Raw genomic sequence first — 27,986 nt, 5'->3', positions numbered from 1 at the left:
AATAATAATAATAATAATAATAATAGAGTAATGAATTCACAAAGACCCAGGAGTGGAGCTCGCAGCAATAGGAAGCAGATGTCATAAAATGTATAGCAAATGAAGAAAAAATGATTAATAAATATCCAATGAGAAGTAGAAACATGTTTGTGTCCGTTTTGCAATACATTCTCAACCGACAATTATGAGCTTTATATACAGTATGTACTAAGCTTACTAATTATTAGATTTCCCTACCAGAACTCTTAGGCCTCATTCACACGAGCTAGTTTTGAGGTGAACGCATTGCACCCGCACTGAATCCGGACCCATTCATTTCTATGGGGCTGTGCACATGAGCGGTGATTTTCACGCATCACTTGTGTGTTGCTTGAAAATCGCAGCATGCTCTATTTTGTGCGTTTTTCACGCAATGCAGGTCCCATAGTAGTGAATGGGGCTGCGTGAAAATCGCAAGCAAGTGCGGTTGCGTGGCGATTTTCACGCACGGTTGCTAGGAGTCGATCGGGATGGGGACCCGATCTTTAATATTTTCCCTTATAAAATGGTTTTAAGGGAAAATATTAGGATTCTTAATACAGAATGCTTAGCGCTGGAGGGGTTAAAAAAATCTAATAATAATTTAACTCACCTTAATCCACTTGTTCACGCAGACCGGCTTCTCTTCTGTCTTCTTCTGTGAGGAATAGGACCTTTGATGACGTCACTACGTTCATCACATGGTCCGTCACATGATCCATCACCATGGTAAAAGATCATGTGATGAGCGTAGTGACGTTATCAAAGGTCCTATTCCTCACAGAAGAAGACAGAAGAGATGCTGGCTGCGCGAACGAGTGGATTAAGGTGAGTTAATTTTTTTTATAATTTTTTTTATAATTTTTTTTAACCCCTCCAGCGCTATTGTACTATGCAGTCTGTATTAAGAATGCTATTATTTTCCTTTGTAACCATGTTATAAGGGGAAATAATAACATCTACACAACCTTCAACCCAAACCTGAACTTCTGTGAAGAAGTCCGGGTCTGGGTACCACATTCAGTTTTTTATCACGCACGTGCAAAACGCATTGCACCGGCGCAATAAAAACTGAACAACGGAACGCAATCGCAGTCAAAACTGACTGCAATTGGGTACCTACTTGTGCGGGTTTGCCGCAACGCATCTGGACCTTATCCGGACACGCTCGTGTGAAAGAGGCCTTAGGCCTCTTTAACACGGGTGTTCTGGATTTGCTCCGGATGCGTCGCGTGTGCATTGCAAGTGCGCACACAATTTCAGTCAGTTTTGACTGCGAATGCGTTCCGATGTTCAGTTTTTATCGCGCGGGTGCAATGCGTTTTGCACGCACGTGATAAAAAACTGAATGTGGTACCCAGACTCGGACTTCTTCACTGAAGTTCAGGTTTGGGTTCGGTGTTCTGTAGATGTAATTATTTTCCCTTATAACATGGTTACAAAGGAAAATAATAGCATTCTGAATACAGAATGCTTCCTAAAATGTCGATTGAGGGGTTAAAAAATAAAATAAATGTACTCACCTTATTCACTTGTTCGCATCGTCTTCTTTCTTCTTCTTTCAGGACCTGCAAAAGGACCTTTGATGACATAATCGTGCTCACCACGTGGTGAGCGCGGTAACGTCAGCGCAGGTCCTGCTCAATGAAGATAGAAGATCTACTTTTTTGCGGAATGGAAATGCGGAAACGGAATACACACGGAGTACCTTCTGTTGTTTTTGCGGACCCATTGAAGTGAATGGTTCCGCATACGGTCCACAAAAAAACCGGAACGGAAGCGGAAAGAAAATACGTTTGTGTGCATGAGCCCTTACACCGATGCCAGTCACTGCCCATTCACTATGGAATATACTTTACACTTATCACTCTCTCCAGTGTTGCAGCCCCCTACCCTACGACTTCTCATCCCTATCCATCACCCCACCTGTGTGCTGCGCTCTGCCAACGATCTAAGCCTAAACTTCTCCATAATCCAAACCTTCCAATGGGGAGCGCTGCGATATGTTTTGTAGTCGCCTGCAGCACAAATAGTTTATCGTATCACAAGTGAGTTGTGTAGTATATGGAGAGTTATTTCTACCTCGCTGATAAAAACAAGTTAAAAAGCATCTGTCAGAAGGATCAGCCCTATTAAACCAGACGTAATGCCTAGTAGGGCTTACCCTGCTGTTTAAAAACACATTTTTCCTCCCCTGATGTGTTGCTGCATTGAGAAGAAATAAGCATTAAAAAAAAAATGCAAATTAGGATTGAAGTGCACTGAGGGCATGCCCAAGCCACTCGGTGCACCTTAGGTTATTCGCTCTTCTTTTGTGGACACTTGACTGACAGGGCAGATAGCCGGGTGGAAGGGCAAGCTTCCAGGGAATTGGCGCAGAGGAGCTGAGGTGCACTTAATTCCTCATTTTAAAGCTTTTAAAAGTATTTCTGTTAAATGCAGCAATGGATGAGGGGAAGAAAAGTGTGTTTAAGCAGCAGGGCTATCCCTACCAGACATTATGGCTAGTTTAATAGGGTTGATCCTGATGACAGATGCAATCTAAGTACTCACGCAGCGCAGATCATACATATACTGGCTGTTGAACAGGGTTGTGAGGCTGTGAAGTTGCAGACTTTTCTGGACATTTAGGCCTCGTGTGACCGGCAAATGTCCATACTGCTGGTCCGCAAACCACAGATCCGCAAAATATGGATACCTTCCGTGTGCGATCCACATTTTCTCACTCTCATACGTAGAAGTGACTGTTCTTTTCTGCAATATGGACAAGAATAGCGCATATTCTATAATTTGCGGAACAGCACATTACATCTGTGTGCTGTCGTTTTTTTTTTGTTTTTTTTTGCGAACCCATAAAATTGAAGGGGTCGGTGTGCCATCCGCAAAAAATGACGATCGGACGGGGATGCAAAATACGGTCGTGTGCATGTGCCCTTATATATATTTTTTTATATTGCTAAAGACGGTCATAGCTGTCGGCCGACTCTGTCCCGGCTTCCCCGTACACGTACATGTTCGGCCAAATGTGTATGCGTATTCAATGGTGAGGGGGGGGGGGGGGCACTCCCAGGAGAACAAAACAAAAGGACGAAAATATTCGCTTTGCCTGATCCTTCTGTCCCCCGACGTCATGAGAGAGGAGGATCAGGCAAAACAAATATTTTACAGTCGGCACATTAGAGTGTCGAGTTCAGCCAACAAAAGACTAGGGGGGTTATTTACTAACCAGAAATACGCGTATATCAGGTGTATATTTTTAAAAAACCGGTCTTAATAAATGACCCCCTAGGACCTTTGAAAAAAAAAAGTCAACCATTCTGTCAATTATCAGCCACATCACGGACTGTGACAATGGAGAACGCTCTTGTATGGCAGAGCCCCCCGCCTACCTAATTTCATGTGAATTGTAAATGTGAGGACAGGCGCGGTCTAATAGAGTTGAGGGCATCTGTCTCGTGCGGCGCTGTGTAGTCGCTCCCAGGCCGTGTTGATACAGTTGGTTGTAGGTAATAGGATTACAGCTGGCTTATTGCTTGCAGACTTTATAGAGGTGCCAAGAGTTAGGAGGCGGCCTGAGAGTGGGTTAATGGACTCTAATTTGGTGGCAATTTTGTTTTATGCCACCGCCTGGAATGTGTGAACAGATTATATCTCCTTTTAATGCGCTGATCTATCAGTGCCAGATACAAAAGCCAGATCCAATTGATTAAAATGGTCTGGCAGGCTGCAGTGGTCACCTTGTAATGCAACGTAAAAATCCATGCAGACAATAGAGAAGAACGGCTTCGTCCCAGATCCTACGATGACTCCTTGATTAGAAGTCACCAAGTCTTTCGTTTGCACACTGGCCAACGGCGGACTACTTCAAAGATTTGCGGAAGAGGTTGATCACGACCAGGATATTAAAGTGTCTGTATAATATGCACCTCACATGCAGATGGAGGATTGTATTGCTTTTCTTCATCATCCCCTCCCCCGCCCCAGGTACGCTACAATTCATGCGTTATACCACGTAGATTGCTAACAATCTCACAAGCCACAGTGTTCACTACTCATATTAATAATTAATCATATGATTTATTCTACTCCCCCCCCCCATAATATTGATATAACATCCATTGTGCAGTCATAATAAGCCCATTAGAGATTCATCATGACCCCTCTAATAATTATATGACGTAATATCAGAGCAGGAGAGGGCTCGGCTGATTAGAGGCACAGGGCGGTCATTATGTAACGCTCATATTAAATATGTATGCAGCCGGCAATTACATGTGTAATTATCGCTCAGTGACTCCCATGTATCGATCACTGGGTACAGCGACAGCGTCCAGCCTTGTCATTGCGGGACAGAGGACTGAATCTAGGACTGATGTTCAGGGAAGCGGGGTCGCGTTGAGCATTTGGCACGTTAGACTCTTCATGGGTTAACGGTAAGGCTCCATTCACACGTCCGCAAAATGGTTCAACATCCGTTCCGCAATTTTGCGGAACAGGTGCGGACCCATTCATTCTCTATGGCCAGCCACGACGAGGGTTGGGGACCTCTGTTCTGGAAGTTTTGGACCCAGAGGTAGGACCTACAACCGGTGGCCCCATAGCAAGGATCAAACCAGGGCCCCTACACAGGATAGAAGGGTTTCTGCCTAGACCCCTTTCAATGACCCTTGGACCATTTTTCCACTGCCTCGTTTGCTAAAAGTTGTTCCTTTAGAGCAGGCATCCTCAAACTGCGGCCCTCCAGCTGTTGCAAAACTACAACTCCCAGCATGCCCGAACAGCCTACAGGTATCAGCCTACAGCAGGGCATTGTGGGAGTTGTAGTTTTACAACAGCTGGAGGGCCGCAGTTTGAGGATGCCTGCTTTAGAGGATAGAGTCCTGGCCAAGTTTTTACCCCCGGTAGAAGAGGAGATGATCCCAACTGGGCCCCCTCTTACCCTGGGCCCCAAAGCAGTCGCATAGTCTGCTGCTATGGTAGTTACGCCCCTGCCTACAACTGTCAGATATTTATGGCATATCATGTGGCTATACTGCATATATCTAAGATATAGCCGTCATAAACTCTATGGAATGTCCTGCTTGTTCAGTGTCTTCCCAACTTGCTTTAGTGATTTTGATTCCGAAACATGTTACATCACAGACTGTGCCATAATTTGATGCTAGAAAAACTGAGAAAAAGTATAGCATTATAGGAGATTAGGCTACTTTCACACTTGTGGCAGTGTGATCCGGCGGGCAGTTCCTGGCCGTCGGATCCGCCGATCTGCTGCTGCCTGAAAGCATTTGTGAGACGGGTCCGGATGCAGATCCGTCTCACAAATGCATTGCAAGGACGGATCCGTCTCTCCGCTTGTCATGCGGACCGACGGATCCGTCTTGTACATTTTTCTCATTTTTACCAATCTGCGCATGCCGGAACGACGGGTCCGGCATTCCGGTATTCTGAATGCCGGATCCGGCGCTAATACATTCCTATGGGAAAAAATGCCGGATCCGGCGTTCAGGCATGTATTCAGTTTTTTTCGCCGGAGAGAAAACCGTAGCATGCTGCGGTTTTCTCTTTTGCCTGATCAGTCAAAACGACTGAACTGAAGACATCCTGATGCAAACTGAACGGATTACTCTCCATTCAGAATGCATGGGGATATGCCTGATCAGTTATTTTCCGGTATAGAGCCCCTAGGACGGAACTCTATGCCGGAAAAGAAAAACGCTAGTGTGAAAGTAGCCTTATTTAATCTACGAGGGGTATGACTGTATCCACTCAATTGATATGGAGTTGTCACCGGAGCTGCATTCAGAATTCTGCCCGCCTCTTTCTAGCACTGACCTCACATCTCCCAGCAACCCCATACTGAGGTATAAGAAGCTCCATTTAGAAAAGATTGTTACAATATGTTTTGTATGTTTTGCACAATGTAGCAGTCCTTCTTTGGCCTCTTGCACGTTACGTTCAGTTTTTTGCGTTCCGTATACGGACCGTATACGAAACCATTCATTTCAATGGATCCGCAAAAAAAAAGAAAGGTACTCCATATGCCTTCCGTTTCCGTTTTTCCGTTCCGTTCAAAGATAGAACATGTCCTATTATTGTCCGCATAACGGACAAGGATAGTACAGTTCTATCAGGGGCCAGCTGTTCCGTTCTGCAAAAAACGGAATGCACACGGACGTCATATTTTTTGTGGATCTGTCTTTTGCGGATGTATTTTTTTTTTAAGTATCTGATTGTAGAGGATTTTGCCACTGGGACCAGCATGATCAAGAGACCATGGGTCCTATGCGCCAATATAAATGCAGTGGAAGTTTTTTCCAATGGGAAAGTTCCCTCTCCCTATGGAGAAACATTAATGTATAATGATAGGAACCCCACTCAGTTGAGAACTATGTAATGTGAATGGCTTGAATTAGAATCCCCTTCTAGTGACTGGATTTAATAAAGCTATATGGCTATATTTGAATTCGCAATATTTCGCGAATATTTGGGTGAATATTCAGCATATATTCGCAAAGTCGTGATTTTGAGATTGCGAAAATCAGCAATGTAAAATGCGCGTAATGCGCGCACAATACAGGTGTGGGTCACTTTTGCTACATTTCTCAATCTGCTAGAAGTTTCCGGAGACTGGAGAAAATGGTTGGCACACGTGGCAATCACCGCCCATGCTTATCTGTGGTCCTGCAGCTTAACGTCCAGTCCCTGATGTCTCTGTAGGTATTATATGGTAGTGAATAGTTTTACACAGTGCATTGATTTAAATGAGAAATGGTAATTAACAGACTGACGTGAGCCATATGGAGCCATAAATACGCTCCTATTCCAGACAAAATAACAAATGTGTTACCCGGCCTTGTCTAGAACACGGCGCTCGCCCTCCTGAATTTATGTCTGTAAGATCAGGACAGCTGCAAGAGGGCTTTAATGTATAGACATTTAAAGCCTTGCCAGTGAGAAGGACATTTTTCTATTAATCTGTTCAACTTGTCGGGCTTTTATTTTAGTAAATATTAGAATGTGTTTCAGCGAGATTATTTAACCCCTTTAGGCACCAACACTATTTCTATCTATTTAGGGCTCGTTCACAGGAATTTGTGATGCCCGTTGCCGTATTGAGGACCGCATTTGCGGATCCGCAATACACGGGCACCGTTCCGTGGCCATTCCACACCACAGATGTGGACCCATTAAAATCCGCAAATCCGGAGATGCAGAACGGAAGAATGGAACGGAACACTATGGAAGCACTACGGAGTGCCTTCTGGGGTTCCGTTCAGTGCTTCCACACCGCAAAAAGATATAACTTGCTCTTTCTTTATGCGGAACGGAAGGATCACGGACCCATTTAGGTGAATGGGTCTGCGATCCCCATGCGCCTGCCCCACGGACGGTGCCCGTGCATTGCGGACCCTAATGCTGCTATTGTCTATGGCTGTCTTGCCTCACTGCAACCACTATGGGGCTGTCATCATATAACTGAAAGATGGTGCCCTTACCTCTTAAAAGGTGCTAAATTGCTGTACCGTGCCATTTTGTTTAGGTTAAAAAGAGGGCACTTACGAGGTTTAGACAAATATAGCAGACGGTTCACTAGTGCTCATGGTGGCCAAATAAAGTTGGCCATTCACATGCATGGTGTTGGCTGAAGGATCGTTTGCTAACAGCTATCTCTCCTGACTCCTCCATACATGTTCAGTTTGGCCGAGCATGTATGTGTTGTCAATGGGGAGAGAGGCGTTGGGAGAACAAAAGGATCGGGCAAAATTTTCTTCTGCTGATCCTTCTATCCCTCAACATCATCTGATGGGGGAGAGGCAGGAGCAGGAGCATCCCCTACAGATTAGACTGTCAGCCTTGGCAAGTTTGGCCAACAGTACTTCAATATGTATGGGGGCTTCAGAAGTTTCAGATTGTGCACCCCAAGGGTGTTGCTTTTGGGGTGAAGAGATGACAGTCACACCTAGGCTAAAAGTCCCACTGCCACATAGGAAAATACCAGTATTATAAATGGCATATGGTAGGTTGGACATGACAGAAAGTAAGTTCCTCTTTCAGTAATGGCAGCAAGTTTTGGTTGTCACCCTTGGAAGAAATTGCAAACTTTTTGAGGGTTTTAGGCTGGAATTCTGGGCCTTTTTTTTATAACAAGATTTGATCAAGAACCCCCATGAGGTTAACATGCACAAGACCCCTTCAGATCATTTTAGTGCAGGGGGGGGGTAAAATATTTCTAAAATGGTGAAAATAGCCATGCGATAAGAATGTAGTAATCTGGCGCTATGAGCCGGGACATTGGAGATCTCTTACAGGGAGTAGTTTAAATTACACACTAAACTCTGAACTGTAAAAGCCTCATTCCTTTTCTCACTTGTAACGAGTGTTTAACACTTTACCAGATCTGAGGATTAACATGTGATTGACATCGACTGATGTTTTCTGAACTCGAAAAACATTGCACAAGAATCATTCTAAAGGAAAATGTACGAAGCCTGATATAAGCCGCTGCGAAGGAACAGAGGAAAGTGGAACTGGAAAGTTACAGGACAGAAAAAAGTGTATATGTCTGGTATCTCAATCAACCTATGGATAAAACCAGAATTTAAGTTCTGTAGATATCAAATCAGTAGCATTTTTGGGGTGTCCTTATAATTACTGATAACTGGTGGGTTTATTATATGCAGAAGTAACACTCATGCTCAGCTAGGCCCACCTTGCCCATTAATGTCAATGGCTGCAAGTGATGGGTTGGCAGTAGGGATGAGCGAACTCGAACTGTATAGTTCGGGTTCGTACCGAATTTTGGGGTGTCCGTGACACGGACCCGAACCCGGACATTTTCGTAAAAGTCCGGGTTCGGGTTCGGTGTTCGTCGCTTTCTTCGCGCTTTTGTGACGCTTTCTTGGCGCTTTTTGAAAGGCTGCAAAGCAGCCAATCAACAAGCGTCATACTACTTGCCCCAAGAGGCCATCACAGCCATGCCTACTATTGGCATGGCTGTGATTGGCCAGAGCACCATGTGACCCAGCCTCTATTTAAGCTGGAGTCACATAGCGCCGCCCGTCACTCTGCTCTGATTAGCGTAGGGAGAGGTTGCGGCTGCGACAGTAGGGCGAGATTAGGCAGATTAACTCCTCCAAAGGACTTGATTAACTGATCGATCTGCAGCTGTGGATCATTGAGCTGCTGATCCTCAATTGCTCACTGTTTTTAGGCTGCACAGACCGTTTGTCAGTCTCATTTTTCTGGGGTGATCGGCGGCCATTTTGTGTCTTGTGGTGCGCCAGCACAAGCTGCGACCAAGTGCATTTAACCCTCAATGGTGTGGTTGTTTTTTGGCTAAAGCCTACATCAGGGTGAAGCTGTCACACCAAGTGCATTTATCCAGCAATAGTCTGTTCATTTTTTGGCCATATACAAAATCAGGGGCAAGCTGCGCCTGTCACCAAGTGCATTTAACCCTCAATGGTGTGGTTGTTTTTTGGCTAAAGCCTACATCAGGGTGAAGCTGTGACACCAAGTGCATTTAACCAGCAATAGTCTGTTCATTTTTTGGCCATATACAAAATCAGGGGCAAGCTGCGCCTGTCACCAAGTGCATTTAACCCTCAATGGTGTGGTTGTTTTTTGGCTAAAGCCTACATCAGGGTGAAGCTGTCACACCAAGTGCATTTAACCAGCAATAGTCTGTTCATTTTTTGGCCATATACAAAATCAGGGGCAAGCTGCGCCTGTCACCAAGTGCATTTAACCCTCAATGGTGTGGTTGTTTTTTGGCTAAAGCCTACATCAGGGTGAAGCTGTCACACCAAGTGCATTTAACCAGCAATAGTCTGTTTATTTTTTGGCCATATCCCAGTCTAATTCTGTCACTAAATCCATACCGGTCACCCAGCGCCTAAATACTAGGCCTCAAATTTATATCCAGCTAAATCTGTCCCTAGTGCTGTAGCTGGGCGAGTTATTTAGTGTCCGTTCAAGCACATTTCTTGTTCTGGGTTGAAATACAATTCCCAATTTAGCAATTTCATAATTTAGTGGTTCCTGCTATATCAGAGCTATTTGAAATCTATCCCAAAAAGGGTATATAATATTGAAGGTGCACATTGGGTCATTCAGAATAACTTCACACACACCCGCTACTGTGTATTTCCAAGTCTAATTCTGTCACTAAACCCATACCTGTCACCCAGCGCCTAAATACTAGGCCTCAAATTTAAATCCCTCTAAATCTCTCGTTACCCACCGCTGTACTGTTGTTGCTGGGCAAGATATTTAGTGTCCGTCAAAGCACATTTTTTGTTCTGGGTTGAAGTACAATTCCCAATTTAGCAATTTCATAATTTAGTGGTTTCTGCTATATCAGAGCTATTTGAAATCTATCCCTAAAAGGGTATATAATATTGAAGGTGCACATAGGGTCATTCAGAATAACTTCACACACACGCTTCTGTGCATTTCCAAGTCTAATTCTGTCACTAAATCCATACCGGTCACCCAGCGCCTAAATACTAGGCCTCAAATTTATATCCCGCTGAATTTGAATACAATACATTGGGCCAAATAATATATTTGTTGTTGTGGTGAACCATAACAATGAGAAAAACATCTAGTAAGGGACGCGGACGTGGACATGGTCGTGGTGGTGTTAGTGGACCCTCTGGTGCTGGGAGAGGACGTGGCCGTTCTGCCACATCCACACGTCCTAGTGTACCAACTACCTCAGGTCCCAGTAGCCGCCAGAATTTACAGCGATATATGGTGGGGCCCAATGCCGTTCTAAGGATGGTAAGGCCTGAGCAGGTACAGGCATTAGTCAATTGGGTGGCCGACAGTGGATCCAGCACGTTCACATTATCTCCCACCCAGTCTTCTGCAGAAAGCGCACAGATGGCGCCTGAAAACCAACCCCATCAGTCTGTCACATCACCCCCATGCATACCAGGGAAACTGTCTCAGCCTCAAGTTATGCAGCAGTCTCTTATGCTGTTTGAAGACTCCGCTGGCAGGGTTTCCCAAGGGCATCCACCTAGCCCTTCCCCAGCGGTGAAAGACATAGAATGCACTGACGCACAACCACTTATGTTTCCTGATGATGAGGACATGGGAATACCACCTCAGCATGTCTCTGATGATGACGAAACACAGGTGCCAACTGCTGCGTCTTTCTGCAGTGTGCAGACTGAACAGGAGGTCAGGGATCAAGACTGGGTGGAAGACGATGCAGGGGACGATGAGGTCCTAGACCCCACATGGAATGAAGGTCGTGCCACTGACTTTCACAGTTCGGAGGAAGAGGCAGTGGTGAGACCGAGCCAACAGCGTAGCAAAAGAGGGAGCAGTGGGCAAAAGCAGAACACCCGCCGCCAAGAGACTCCGCCTGCTACTGACCGCCGCCATCTGGGACCGAGCACCCCAAAGGCAGCTTCAAGGAGTTCCCTGGCATGGCACTTCTTCAAACAATGTGCTGACGACAAGACCCGAGTGGTTTGCACGCTGTGCCATCAGAGCCTGAAGCGAGGCATTAACGTTCTGAACCTGAGCACAACCTGCATGACCAGGCACCTGCATGCAAAGCATGAACTGCAGTGGAGTAAACACCTTAAAACCAAGGAAGTCACTCAGGCTCCCCCTGCTACCTCTTCTGCTGCTGCCGCCTCGGCCTATTCTGCTGCTGCCGCCTCGGCCTCTTCCTCCGCCTCTGGAGGAACGTTGGCACCTGCCGCCCAGCAAACAGGGGATGTACCACCAACACCACCACCACCACCTCCGTCACCAAGCGTCTCAACCATGTCACACGCCAGCGTTCAGCTCTCCATCTCACAAACATTTGATAGAAAGCGTAAATTCCCACCTAGCCACCCTCGATCCCTGGCCCTGAATGCCAGCATTTCTAAACTACTGGCCTATGAAATGCTGTCATTTAGGCTGGTGGACACAGACAGCTTCAAACAGCTCATGTCGCTTGCTGTCCCACAGTATGTTGTTCCCAGCCGGCACTACTTCTCCAAGAGAGCCGTGCCTTCCCTGCACAACCAAGTATCCGATAAAATCAAGTGTGCACTGCGCAACGCCATCTGTGGCAAGGTCCACCTAACCACAGATACGTGGACCAGTAAGCACGGCCAGGGACGCTATATCTCCCTAACTGCACACTGGGTAAATGTAGTGGCAGCTGGGCCCCAGGCGGAGAGCTGTTTGGCGCACGTCCTTCCGCCGCCAAGGATCGCAGGGCAACATTCTTTGCCTCCTGTTGCCACCTCCTCCTTCTCGGCTTCCTCCTCCTCTTCTTCCACCTGCTCATCCAGTCAGCCACACACCTTCACCACCAACTTCAGCACAGCCCGGGGTAAACGTCAGCAGGCCATTCTGAAACTCATATGTTTGGGGGACAGGCCCCACACCGCACAGGAGTTGTGGCGGGGTATAGAACAACAGACCGACGAGTGGTTGCTGCCGGTGAGCCTCAAGCCCGGCCTGGTGGTGTGTGATAATGGGCGAAATCTCGTTGCAGCTCTGGGACTAGCCAATTTGACGCACATCCCTTGCTTGGCGCATGTGCTGAATTTGGTGGTGCAGAAGTTCATTCACAACTACCCCGACATGTCAGAGCTGCTGCATAAAGTGCGGGCCGTCTGTTCGCGCTTCCGGCGTTCACATCCTGCCGCTGCTCGCCTGTCTGCGCTACAGCGTAACTTCGGCCTTCCCGCTCACCGCCTCATATGCGACGTGCCCACCAGGTGGAACTCCACCTTGCACATGCTGGACAGACTGTGCGAGCAGCAGCAGGCCATAGTGGAGTTTCAGCTGCAGCACGCACGGGTCAGTCGCACTACAGAACAGCACCACTTCACCACCAATGACTGGGCCTCCATGCGAGACCTGTGTGCCCTGTTGCGCTGTTTCGAGTACTCCACCAACATGGCCAGTGGCGATGACACCGTTATCAGCGTTACAATACCACTTCTATGTCTCCTTGAGAAAACACTTAGGGCGATGATGGAACAGGAGGTGGCCCAGGAGGAGGAGGAGGAGGATGAGGAAGAGGGGTCATTTTTAGCACTTTCAGGCCAGTCTCTTCGAAGTGACTCAGAGGGAGGTTTTTTGCAACAGCAGAGGCCAGGTACAAATGTGGCCAGCCAGGGCCCACTACTGGAGGACGAGGAGGACGAGGATGAGGAGGAGGTGGAGGAGGATGAGGATGAAGCATGGTCACAGCGGGGTGGCACCCAACGCAGCTCGGGTCCATCACTGGTGCGTGGCTGGGGGGAAAGGCAGGACGATGACGATACGCCTCCCACAGAGGACAGCTTGTCCTTACCCCTGGGCAGCCTGGCACACATGAGCGACTACATGCTGCAGTGCCTGCGCAACGACAGCAGAGTTGCCCACATTTTAACCTGTGCGGACTACTGGGTTGCCACCCTGCTGGATCCACGCTACAAAGACAATGTGCCCACCTTACTTCCTGCACTGGAGCGTGATAGGAAGATGCGCGAGTACAAGCGCACGTTGGTAGACGCGCTACTGAGAGCATTCCCAAATGTCACAGGGGAACAAGTGGAAGCCCAAGGCCAAGGCAGAGGAGGAGCAAGAGGTCGCCAAGGCAGCTGTGTCACGGCCAGCTCCTCTGAGGGCAGGGTTAGCATGGCAGAGATGTGGAAAACTTTTGTCAACACGCCACAGCTAACTGCACCACCACCTGATACGCAACGTGTTAGCAGGAGGCAACATTTCACTAACATGGTGGAACAGTACGTGTGCACACCCCTCCACGTACTGACTGATGGTTCGGCCCCATTCAACTTCTGGGTCTCTAAATTGTCCACGTGGCCAGAGCTAGCCTTTTATGCCTTGGAGGTGCTGGCCTGCCCGGCAGCCAGCGTTTTGTCTGAACGTGTATTCAGCACGGCAGGGGGCGTCATTACAGACAAACGCAGCCGCCTGTCTACAGCCAATGTGGACAAGCTGACGTTCATAAAAATGAACCAGGCATGGATCCCACAGGACCTGTCCGTCCCTTGTCCAGATTAGACATTAACTACCTCCCCATAACCATATATTATTGGACTCCAGGGCACTTCCTCATTCAATCCTATTTTTATTTTCATTTTACCATTATATTGCGATGCTACCCAAAGTTGAATGAACCTCTCCTCTGCCTGTGTGCTAGGCCTAAATATATGCCAATGGACTGTTGCAGTGGTGGCTGACATGAAGCCTGATTCTCTGCTATGACATGCAGACTAATTCTCTGCTGACATGAAGCCAGATTGTCTGTTACGGGACCTCTCTCCTCTGCCTGGGTGCTGGGCCTAAATTTATGACAATGGACTGTTGCAGTGGTGGCTGACGTGAAGCCTGATTCTCTGCTATGACATGCAGACTGATTCTCTGCTGACATGAAGCCAGATCCTCTGTTACGGGACCTCTCTCCTCTGCCTGGGTGCTGGGCCTAAATTTATGACAATGGACTGTTGCAGTGGTGGCTGACGTGAAGCCTGATTCTCTGCTATGACATGCAGACTGATTCTCTGCTGACATGAAGCCAGATCCTCTGTTACGGGACCTCTCTCCTCTGCCTGGGTGCTGGGCCTGAATATATGCCAATGGACTGTTGCAGTGGTGGGTGACGTGAAGCCTCATTCTCTGCTATGACATGCAGACTAATTCTCTGCTGACATGAAGCCAGATTGTCTGTTACGGGACCTTTCTCCTCTGCCTGGGTTCTGGGCCTAAATTTATGAAAATTGACTCTTACAGTGGTGGGTGACGTGAAGCCTGATTCTCTGCTATGATATGAAGACTGATTCTCTGCTGACATGAAGCCAGATTGTCTGTTACGGGACCTTTCTCCTCTGCCTGGGTTCTGGGCCTAAATTTATGAAAATTGACTCTTACAGTGGTGGGTGACGTGAAGCCTGATTCTCTGCTATGATATGAAGACTGATTCTCTGCTGACATGAAGCCAGATTGTCTGTTACGGGACCTTTCTCCTCTGCCTGGGTTCTGGGCCTAAATTTATGAAAATTGACTCTTACAGTGGTGGGTGACGTGAAGCCTGATTCTCTGCTATGATATGAAGACTGATTCTCTGCTGACATGAAGCCAGATTGTCTGTTACGGGACCTTTCTCCTCTGCCTGGGTTCTGGGCCTAAATTTATGAAAATTGACTCTTACAGTGGTGGGTGACGTGAAGCCTGATTCTCTGCTATGATATGAAGACTGATTCTCTGCTGACATGAAGACAGATTCTCTGTTACGGGACCTCTCTCCTCTGCCTGTGTGTGTGCTGGGCCTAAATATATGCCAATGGACTGTTGCAGTGGTGGCTGACGTGAAGCCTCATTCTCTGCTATGACATGCAGACTAATTCTCTGCTGACATGAAGACAGATTCTCTGTTACGGGACCTCTCTCCTCTGCCTGTGTGTGTGCTGGGCCTAAATATATGCCAATGGACTGTTGCAGTGGTGGCTGACGTGAAGCCTCATTCTCTGCTATGACATGCAGACTAATTCTCTGCTGACATGAAGCCAGATTGTCTGTTACGGGACCTCTCTCCTCTGCCTGTGTGTGTGCTGGGCCTAAATATATGCCAATGGACTGTTGCAGTGGTGGCTGACGTGAAGCCTCATTCTCTGCTATGACATGCAGACTAATTCTCTGCTGACATGAAGACAGATTCTCTGTTACGGGACCTCCCTCCTCTGCCTGGGTGCTGGGCCTAAATATATGCCAATGGACTGTTGCAGTGGTGGCTGACGTGAAGCCTCATTCTCTGCTATGACATGCAGACTAATTCTCTGCTGACATGAAGACAGATTCTCTGTTACGGGACCTCTCTCCTCTGCCTGGGTGCCGGGGCCTAAATATCTGAGAATGGACTGTTCCAGTGGTGGGTGACGGGAAGCCAGATTCTCTGCTATGGAACCTCTCTCCAATTGATTTTGGTTAATTTTTATTTATTTAATTTTTATTTTAATTCATTTCCCTATCCACATTTGTTTGCAGGGGATTTACCTACATGTTGCTGCCTTTTGCAGCCCTCTAGCTCTTTCCTGGGCTGTTTTACAGCCTTTTTAGTGCCGAAAAGTTCGGGTCCCCATTGACTTCAATGGGGTTCGGGTTCGGGACGAAGTTCGGATCGGGTTCGGATCCCGAACCCGAACATTTCCGGGATGTTCGGCCGAACTTCTCGAACCCGAACATCCAGGTGTTCGCTCAACTCTAGTTGGCAGTCCTCAGACCCCTTGATATGCAGCTATTCAGTCCTATTCAACTCAATGGGATGAGCTGAGTACAAGGACCCTTCATTGTGGTAATCAACAGCGTTCCCAGGGGTGAGGCACCAACCAATCAATAATTAATGGCTTAGCCTTAACCCTTTCTTAGCCTTAGCCTTAACACTTTAGCCTTAACACTTTTTTTTTGTTTTTGTGTTTTGTTTTGTGGTCCCTGCCTTCCCAGAGCCATAACTTTTTTATTTTTCCTTTCACATAGCGGTATTTTTGATTTTTGCGGGACAAGTTGTACTTTTCAACGCCACCATTTAATATTGCATATGATGTAATGGATAGCAGGAAAAAAAAAATTCTGACAAAGTTTAAATTTTTTTTTTTTTACGACATTCGATGTGTGATAAAAATGACCATTCCATAGGTCAGTACGATTCTGGCGATACTATATGTATAGTTTTTCTTGTGTTTCTAATGGTAAAATAATAAAAACGTTGGAAAAAATCTGTTTTATTTTTTCATCGGCATATTTTGACCCCTATAACTTTTATTTATTTATTTGTACGGAGCCGGGTGGGGGCTCATTTTTTGCGGGGTGATCTTTACTTTTTATTGATACCATTCTGGGGTGTGCATGACTTTTTGATCACTTTTTATTTAATGTTTTGTAGAAAATAAAGTGACCAAAAAACGGCGAATCAGCCATTTTAACACTTTTTTCCGTTTCGCCGTTTGTTTTTATGGGGAAGACATTTTTACATTTTTATACTATGGGTGTTTTTGTACGTGCCGATACCCATGATGTGTATTTTATTTATTTTTCAGTTCTTTTATTTTTATTTTGGGGAAAGGGGGGTGTTTTGAATTTTATGTTTTTTTATTAAAAAAAAACTTTATTTTCTATTTATTTTTTTTATTTATTTTTTTGCATTAGCATTGGAGTCTATGAAAAAATTACTAGTTTCTGTGCAGCAGCCTCCTGTCATTCATTAAGACAGAGGTTGCTGCACACAAGCTCCGGCTCCTCCGATTGCCGCACGGGGGAGCCGGAGCATTGCCGAAAGCGTGCGCGGTATATCACGCGATCAGATGCGGTATTACGCACGCTCAGATTGACCACGGCATCTGAAGTGTAAAATGTCTGTGTCACGGACATTAGCCGCGAGTGTTCGCTGTAAAAAAAATAGCAGGCACCCCGCGGCTATGGCGCCCGCTCAGCTCATCTTTAAAGACCCAGTCGGAAAGGGATTAAAGGAGGTGTCCAGGATTTCACTTGGGCTGGCCTATCTCCAGGATAGGCTGTCTATATGTGATCAGCAGGGGTCCGACACCTTACACCCCCACCAATCAGGTGTCTGGCGTAAGAGCTACCGCAGAACAGCTGATCGGCAGGAATGTGAGGTGTCAGATCCCAGTTGACCAGATATTGATGGCCTATGCTCAGGGTAGTCCATCTATAGTAGAATCCTGGACAACCCTTTTAAGAAAAGCCCTTAAAGTTCTGTTCTGCAGCCTAAGGTCTTGTCTAGTAGCAACTGTTTCCTGACTGTTTCAATTGCCTCTGTAGTGGGTATGCAGGTGAAGAGGGATGTAACATCATAGGAGACCATTGTTTCTTCTGTGCCCAATACCAAGTTCTGGATTTTTGGTGGTGAAATCCTGAGAGTTCTGTATGTGATGTTGTGTGTTTCCAACCAAGGGCGCTAGGATTCTGGCTAAGTATTTTGCCACATTGTAGGTCACAGAGTTGATGCTGCTGACAATTGGCCTGAGAGGGGTTCTGTCCTTATGTATATTAGGAAGTCTATAAATACATGGAGGGGCTTCCCCAGGGTAGAGGCGATGATACATGGCCCGATCATTGATTTTCTCCTTTTCTAGTTGTTGTAGTAGTTCTATAACAATGCTGTCTTGACACCTTTTTCTCTGAAGTCTTTATCACCTACTGACTCCAATTAGGATAATGGGATCAACACCTTTGACCCCATGCTGGGTATAATGACCTCTGACCCCATGCTGGGTATAATTACCAGATGTTGATTCAGTTACATATTTATTCCCAGAGAATTCTTGTACAGTCACTCAGAATTGAGAAAGCTCGTTGGAAGAACGAGTGAAACGTTTTCAAGAAATCTACAGTACGTCCAGTTGCCTTGATTTATTCTTTACAGATATTACTGTAATATATTAAGCAATCTGATCCATGACAATGAAAAACAATGCAACGATCTCTTATTGTTTGACTAGAATGAGTGACTCATAAGAATCAGCTGTATATAAAAAAGCAAAGAAGAAAAATACAAATCTGTGGCCTGTGAAGAATTTTTCATCATGCATCTAATCTGCTGGAAAACAGACGTTTTCCCATTGCCCAAGGCCAACTGGCTGCAATGTCCACAACACGTCTGAGCAGAGGGCTAATATGTATTAAAGGCACACAACAATATAACTTATGTTAATAGGTTTCTTTTGTGCTGTACCGAGCCTTCCAAGATTGGATTTTCAGTACACTGACTGCTCTTTCTTTAGAGTCTAATTGATTTCCTTGACATCTCTTTTCGTCTGGCAAAACGCCCGTCTAAGTACTTTGTCTGACCTCTAGGCCCAGCGCCAGATATCGATTCAGTATCTACAATAGCTACGTTGTATCTTCTCTTCAATCTTTGATAATCTGCCAACTAGAGAGAGACAGGAAGTCAATGGTTTGCAAATGTTCTATTAGTGTCAGTAGATCCGTATTTCCTTATGGGAGTAATGTAATTTGTATTGTTAAAATATCCAATGCAGAGAGAGGTATTTTTCATTGTAAAAAAAAAAAAAAATCTGTACACGCTAAAACATACTTAGATGCTTAAAATCAGGCTACAGGGTAGTTTAACCAAGGCCACCTTTGAACCCTATTTACAGTTTACATACAGCATCTACAATCTATTAAAATGTGCTTAGTATTGAAGATGTGTTGCTTAGTTATCCTTTAAACCTGAGATTAAAGCCTGTTTTATATCCTGTTTCTCATGTGCTGTATTTCTTACACGTTCACATTGTCCAGCATACCCTGCTGGTTCAGTGTCTGCATAGATTTCCTGCCTGTGCCTTGCATGGAGACTGCTTTGGTGATTTGCAATCTTGGAATTATTGTCTTTATAGCTTATACCAGAGGTGGCCAACCTGTGGCAGTCCAGCTTTTGTGAAACTCCCAGCATGCATACTTGCTCTGCCCTTGTCGGTACTCTCATAGAAATAAATGAAGCATGCTGGGAATTGCAGTGTCACAGGTTGCCCACCCCTGGTTTGTACCAATCATTGTATCAAAATGAAGATTCATGGTGGACCAATGCCTAGATCCAAGCCCTCCTCACGGCGCAGGCCTGGAACATAACAATCTGACGCTACCAGCATTTAATTAAGGGAGGCATGGGAGCTAATGAATACTTAGGCCTTATGCACACAGCCGTTCCATGCACTGGGGACCGCAATTGCCCAATTGCGGGCAACATCCGTGCAGCGGGTCGGACCCATTCAGCTTTTTTGCGGTGCGGAACCACGGAAAGAAACACCATGGAAGCACTCCGTAGTGCTTCCGGTGTTCCGTTCCGTGACTCCGTTCCGCATCTCCGGAATTGCGGACCCATTCAAGTGTATGGGTCCGCATCCGTGATGCGGAGTGCACACGGCTGGTGGCCGTGGATTGCCGACCCGCCGTTTGCGGGCCGCAATACGGCCACGGCCGCCCAATGGCCGTGTGCATGAGGCCTTGCTGTCAGAATCCTGGTGGATTTTGTCAGGATATAAGCACAAAGTCTACACCAAAATCCTAACAACAATCCTGAATGTGTGAACAGCATTTATTCTTCCAGGTTGCAGTGCAACTAGGGCCAGGCTGAGGCATTTTGGACACACTAGAGGAAATGCATTTGTCAAAAGTTGTGATTTTCAAAGGGCTGTCCCTCGAACCAGAACCAAAAAAATGGGTGGAGTTTACTTTCCATAGAAATGGGGGTAACTGAGGCCTTCCTCGAAGAAAGAAGTCAATGTAGGACCCATAAAAGAGCACTGAAACATAACTAGCTGTACAAAAACTGGCTACAGATGGGTGTTTGGTTTGGCTAATATCCCTACAAAAACTGGCTACAGATGGGTGTTTGGTTTGGCTAATATCCCTATCCATGCTACATGGCTCTTTTATGGGTCAGACATTGAGGGTAGTTACTTATAGGTGGTACTGGAGGAAAACAAATCTGCATATTTTTTTCCCATTGTGCATTGTCTGTCAGACTCCTTGAATCAGCTAGATCTCCTCAATGAGAAGCAGTAATGAGGTGACATAAAACAAAACAAGTGATAGCCCCCATCAGGTAGAGACTCACTTTACTATCAGATTTATTAAGGGATTGTCCACTGCCGGCCCTCATAGGCCTGCTTATCATGTAATAGCTTGGTTCTGTTGACAAGCTTGATGATTGGCTCAAGGTAAACTGGTATCATGATCATATCATTGATATGAGGTTATACATTTGTGGAAAGATGAAGATATAGATACAGATTAACCAAAGTATATATATATATATATATATATATATATATATATAGTAAATCCAAAAAACGAGGCAGCACTCCGACTTCAGGTGAAAGGTTGATGACCCAATTTATTTCCCAGGCAACGTTTCGGCCTACTCAATGAGGCCTTTGTCAAGCAAAGCAATAGTGTCACAAGTGAGTATATATATATACCCATAATTCCAAAGTGAAAATCAATCACATGATACATACTAAGTGGATAATTTGACACATGATACACACATCACGTACACAATTAATCACATGATATCCAAGACTATTAGAAAGTAATCAAACTAAAACAGTGCATAAATGTGATAAAAACCATACAATTCATAATACAGAATCTCCATAATTGTAGTGAATACATAATAAATATGACACATAATAAAAAAATTTACTCGTGAGCCTGTGCATTAGTGCTGAAGTGGAAGTGCACAGTATCTAAAGCGTTAAAGTGACATCAGCTGATTCAAATACAGCTGTATTACCGTGATATATATATAGAGAGAGAGAGAGAGAGAGAGAACATTGCCACATTAATATATCAAATCTGCTTGTAATGATCAACGTTTAACTCCACTTTAAAAGGAAATTCCTATATTCATTATAACTGAAATGCCTGTAGAACTTACCTTTCCACTTTTAAAATGATTTCCATATTTTTGGTGGCAGAATAATTTGGACCAAAAGCTGCTCCCTTAAATTCATGTCATACCCCAAAACTGCCAAAATGCCCCATACACAATGCCACAGGAGCTAGTGAGCGCCCATAAATCGTATCCTTATAAACAGCGTAAGTGTTCACCATATTCAATTACAGAACACTTCATAAAAAGATCCATAGTGCCCCATAAAGCATGACAGAGTGCCCACATAAAGTGCCCCTATAATCAGCATCATAGTGCCTCATATACAATACCAGATCATAGACATTGCCAGCTGAAAACAGACCCACACCCATATATACTATGCCAGACTGCCCTATAATAAAATTCCAGTGTACTCTATAAGCAGAGGAGATCTGAGTATTCCCATAGTGTCAAATGCCCCATAAGCAGTTTTCTCCTATAAACAGTGTACCCACTTGCAGTCGAGCTGTAGCATCATTGTTAATTTCGATTATCTTCAAATCTGCTTGTCCATCAACAATGAAACTAAAGAATCACTATACTTTCACACAACTTTGTATAAATCAATAGTACGAGCAACCACAAGAAACTTTGTAATATGTTTTATCAGTTCTCTTGTTATCAACTCCCCACCCCCTTGCCAATTGCTTTCCACGTTCAAAAATCCCTTGAATTACGATGGAGAAGCTCCATAGAAGGATTATATTACACATGTCAATAAAAGTCTATGGAGAGGGAGGAGAAGTGAGCAGCAGCATGAGTGAGAAGGGACTCAACGAGAGACACTAAAGACAGTTATATAGGAGATTTATCTCAGCACAAGTACATACACAACCAATAGAGGGCACTACCTTTCTGTAATGTCCTTCATGATCCTGTGACAAACTTCTGAGTGACAAAGAGAAGCTTAGGAAGCAGCTTCTCCTCTACTTTCCGGGTGCAGTGGATGTCAGCTAGTCTGCAGAGCTGCAAACAAAATGCTCAATGTACAAAGGAAAACTGCAAAAAAATGCCAGACAAGTGATATAGTGGCCAGAAATAGTGTTATGCCTCATGTACACACTGTACTACTAATGCAGAATTTGTTCAAAGGTAAAGTCCACTTGATTTCAAAACAGTGCCAATCTGAATGTTGGTATGGCTTCGGTCACATTGCGGACATATTGTGCACATACTTCAGTCACAATGCAACCTCAGAGTGTGAGCGTAGCCTAAAAATGCTGATTTACCTTCTCTGTAAGGTACAGTCACACAGTCAGGAAGCCAATGTACTTAGTGCATCGTAAAAGGAAAGAAAGTATAGAGGACTTTTTGCAGAAACTTGACCATGTGGCCGTACCCTAAGGTCACATGCACACGGCTGTACAGTTTATGCGGATTTCCTACACTTTTTTGTGTGGATTTTGATGCATTTCCGCACTAAAATTCTCATGTGTTACTTGTGGAATTTGTCATGCATTTTGACACAGATTTGCCCCAGATCTGACCTTTTGCATTGCAAAATCTGCACCTACACGGGAAATTTCCACCCTGTGTACTTAACATTTTGAAAATCTACTTAGCTGATACAGTATCACAGTTGTTGTAGAAAAATTAATAGTTGTAATCAGCGCGCATCAAAGTTTGTGTAAGGAAAAAGGTAAATCCCCCTTCCCTCAGCCGCAGTCAGAGACAGACCCAGTTGTTACCATCTTGCTTGAAATTCTGAGCAACCCCTCCCCTCCCTGCTCAACCTGTTCCTTTTATTTACTCACAAAAGGTGTAAAAGGGGCTGGCCCAAGACAAGGATACAGGAAGTGATAACATACAGGAAGTGATGACATGTCAAAGGACAGGAAGGGACAATCAATGTGGCTGGGCAGACAATGCACACACCCCATCCCTGTATAAGGAAGGATGAGTCATGTCCATTGTCTGACCAGCCAGGTGGCCGCCCACCCATCATCACTGTCAGCATGGACCTCATTCAATACTGCTCAAAAGTGATCAGTATCTAATAAAGATCATTCTACTGGTTCTTATAGGTTTGAGATTATCTGCGAGACATTGCTACGGCTATTGTCAGTATACGGTACGAGTATACCGACAAGGCAGATATGCATGTCTTAAAAGCAGATATGTATCCAGAAAGGGATAGCGAAGCCACAGCAGAGGTATAATATGTATCTCTCGTTATGCAGACTTTACTTCTCTAATGTGTATAGACATTTGAAGGGAAGAAGCCCAGCGCATTGCACTCAGTGCTCACAAACCGGCAAACGCCCCCCTACACACTGAGAACACGTCTCCGAGCCCATGAGAAGGTTTTCATACTGACGGTTTTACCACTGGTCCCGATTCAGCCAAAGTACTCTCTGCTAGAGCGTTCTTTGGCTGAATCCGACACAGGGAGACAGATGACAATCTATAAAAACACACACACATTCTAAAATAAAATGTCTGCATAATAAAATTTCCACAACACAGTGCAGATTTTCCACATGAAAAGCCGCACTGTGTGCATATGACCTGAGGCTGGGTTCTCGCGTTGCGGCCACACCATGGCTGAGGTGCGGCCACATTGCAGACGAAACCTTACAGACATGTGGAACCTCTCGCTATTCAAACTGTTTTCAATATTTTGCTACCTGATTTTTTATTTTATTTATTTTTTTACTAAACAACCTCATCAGGTTTGCAGGTCGTCAGCTCTATCGCTCATGCGCAGTTTGCAGACGGAGTCATTTCAGTGGATATCACACCTTCTATAAGAAGTCAGTGCCATTTCATCTAAGTGCAGCGATGGAAGCAGAATAGGGTGACTCCCCTCTATCCATTTGGAGCCGGCCCAGCTCAGCATGACAGCTGAACGATCAGCAAGATAGCTGTGATTTAAATTAGCACTGTCTCCCGGTGTCATTGCATGCAGATACGCAGAACTGACAGTGAAACCTGAAGAGGTTAATAGGATCAGCAGTCAGCAATTCATTTTGCAGGCAGCGAGCAGTGTAGTGTACTGACCCCCACCCGTTACTCCAACCCCTGAATCTGTTATTGTCGTGTTACATGTTAAGAGGTTCGCCCTGTCTATTCTTCACCAAGGCCTGACAAAAATAAAGCTTTTCCATCTTTGGGACCTCTATATATAATGTTTGAGTTAATGGAGGAGCAATGTGCATTCCTTGCGGTAAGGCTTTATACCTGATCTTTCAGCCGTCACCCGTTATAAAGCTTTTTTTACACCCCCGGTTGGTATTAATGTCCATGAAGCCCTGACTGATGCCATTAAGCAAATATGACTGTATACACGGAGATGCAGTAAGGATCTTTCACAAAAGCAGAAAACGCTTTTAAAGGGAAAGACTCGCGTGTCTGATTCAAGTGACAGTAACTAGATGCAAATCTGTAGAAGAGGAATAATCTGTATGGCCAATGGTGTAGCTGTTTATGTTTTACTTTTAAAAACTTCTCTAGGGTGGCCATGGTGGAAACATACCCTTCCTTCTCATATTGGCCTTGTGTAGTGTGCAAGCTTTATATTCATTATGACATGAAAGGGAGTCAATCAATAGAGAAACTTCATAGACTCCGGGGAGTGATGGAGTACAGTGGCCTCACCACCCAGAGAACAGGGAGTAACACGAGAGAGTCTTAGGCCTGTTTCACATCTGCCTTTAAGCACATCTGGCTGGGAACAGCCTGTCGGATCCGAACCTACTGGGCACAACCACGCGCTGCCGGAATTCCAACCAGCAGTATTTGTCCAGCCAGCCGCTCCTCGGTATATTTTCTGTGTTGCGACCGGATCTCTGCCGGTCCCCATTGTAATTGTGCCCAGCAGGGACGAATCCGGCAGGCTGTTCCTGGCCGAAACAGCCTGCCGTATCTGCTCGACGCAGATGTGAAACCAGCCTTATCTGTGTGCGTAATATTGCTTTTCTACCTTATCTAGATTTTGAGCAGTACAAGAGAGCTATCATTAAATGGGGTACTCCAGCCTGAAGCAGATTGGTGCGGGTTTGACCTCTCAAACCCAAATCGATCACCAAAATGAGGGAACAGGTCAGGGGTGGAACGGGAACTTGAAGGAGTATTCCCATCATAATGATCACTGTTAAATCTCTTAATGATTTGACAGTGATCATTTTTTGTAAATATATTTGATTAACCAATTCCCACCGTTTAGGAGAAAATTCATCCCCACTTACCTCATTGTTGTCACTCGGTCTCCCCTGGTTACGGCCACCGCTCTTCTCCGGTGGCCGCTCGCTGTCCTGAACACGCACGCCGCCGCGCATGCACGATGGTGACTTCTTTCTGGCCAGAATAGTACAGAGCCATCAACGCGCACGCCGGTTCTGTACTATACTGGCCAGGAATAAGTCACCATGGCGCATGCGTGGTGGCGTGTGCGCATTCAGTCCAGCCGGGAAAAGACTTCAATCAAGATGAAGCCCGCCCCCAGCCGGAATCGAGGAAGTGAACGGCGCGCTGGCAGCAGGTAAGTATGAAAATGCGAAGTGGGATAACCCCTTTAAAGAGGCCCTGGGGAAAAAACCAATAGTGGCCCCATGTTGTAGGCAGCTCAAATTGACGCCATGATGGGCCAACATAGGCATGCAGGGATAACGTAAGCGATATCACAGTGCAGCAAAAGATCTCGTCCCCTGCAGAACCAAATACTACAGCACAGCACAAAATGCTGTCTCACAGAATCAAATATCACAGTACAGCCCATAATGCTGCCACCCTCGCAAAGGTATTCAACTGTATCGCTCTAAGGCAGTAGGCCTCCTGCGTCTGCTCGCCAAGTGCATAAGTACCTGATGCTCCTAACGTGAATTATTGCTGAGAGCATCAGATTGTTATGTACCCAGCTGGCCACCATGCAGAGGCCTTGGGAGGCCCCCTGGGCATTGGCCCACCTGGAAATTTCCCTGTACGGTCTATGGCCAGTCCGCCCATGGAACAGGTTTTAAGACTCCCAATCATCAGATGGCAGCTTGTTGGCATCTGAGTGGAGTGCCCTGCCGCTCCATTCTAAAGGTGGCCATACACGTGAGATCTATGTCATCTATGTCAACGGAAACCGCCAATTTCATGGCTGACCGTCTAATGTGTAGAGGCCTCCCAATGGCTGGTGTTAGGGGAGATAAGGATCTGGCAAGTAGGATTTCAACAGTACATCATTTAGTTCTCATAGAGATAAGTCACTGCCAGAGGTGTCAGGTAGCAGCCTTGTCCCCTCTCTCTATTCATTAAATATCCATTCTGGGCCAAGCCTGAGGATCTAGAGAGATAGCTGTCAGTCATATGATCTTATGTGTATGCCCAACTTAAGACTAGGATGCTGATGGAAACAGCTGAGCACAGCACTTTCCATTATTGTCAGTCCAGTTCATACTGAACTGCTGCTTCATGTCTATTCCTCCTAGGAGATAAAGGTGAGTAGGGCACCTATGATCATTGATGGACTTTGGCACAATAATCGCAAGCTATGGTCATCTCCGAACTGTTCACTGAGAACATAAAACAGTCACTTTTTGCCAAATTTAGGATTTGCCAGTATATGAGGGGCGCAGGTGTTTTAACATTACAAACAAGTAAAGTGGGGGGGGGGGCAATGGCTGTCCACCGTCCGATATTCAGGAGCACTAGCTGTTAGGTACATGGCTTCCCCCTGCTCACTGCCTGGTTGATCTTGCTTATATTTGTCAGGGTTGAGAGTATTCACAGAGGCAAGCTTTACCTCTATGCCTTCATCTTCACCGCTAACCTCACACAGCCTTCTCCTGGAAGGCTCCTGAAGCACCCTAAAGCACTCCACCCGGTGGCATACTTAACATGGAGGAAGACCGCGCAACTGCTATGGGGTCTCAGGTGAGAGGGGACTCAGCACTGAACCCCTTCTTCTGTTCCAGACCTAAATCTATGGCAGTCACCACTAGGAAGAGTTCAGTGTACAGAGATATTTGCAACTTCGGTTAATTTCAATGGGAACTTTATATTTATATATAAATTCCTATACACTGAGCTCCCCCTAGTGGTGACTGCAGGCAGCCAGTTTTATCACGTACTGCAGGAAAGCAGGAGAAATGTGGAGTTCAGAATGAACGTCATATTTATAAAGCACCTGTTCCACTTTTTAAGACATAGAAGCCTGGCAAAGTAGGTGAAGTGGAGCGTCAACCATTTGTTTTTTATAACAAAAATTTCTTACACTAGTAAATTTGGCAGAAATCTCCCTAGGGAGGGGAGGCCATACTAAGATTTGCTATTGGGCCCTCTGAGATCTGTGTATGCCCCTGTCTCTCTCTCTCTCATATTCACTGACTTACAGCAGGTAAAAACACTGACTATATACACTACCAAGCAAGGCACCACCCTGATGAGGAAGATGGCACTTTGCATCTGCATACTTCCACATGGTATGGGTGCTCACTAGAGTTGAGCGAGCATGCTCGGCCGAATACCATTTTGACTTGAGCATCGCCATGCTTAGCACTCCGCGTGTGCTTCGAGCGCAATGCTCAAGTCTCCTCCACCTATAGCATACAATAGACAA

Source organism: Bufo gargarizans, chromosome 8 (genome assembly GCF_014858855.1).
Source record: "Bufo gargarizans isolate SCDJY-AF-19 chromosome 8, ASM1485885v1, whole genome shotgun sequence".
NCBI lineage: Eukaryota > Metazoa > Chordata > Amphibia > Anura > Bufonidae > Bufo > Bufo gargarizans.
This window is presented reverse-complemented; position numbering follows the sequence as displayed.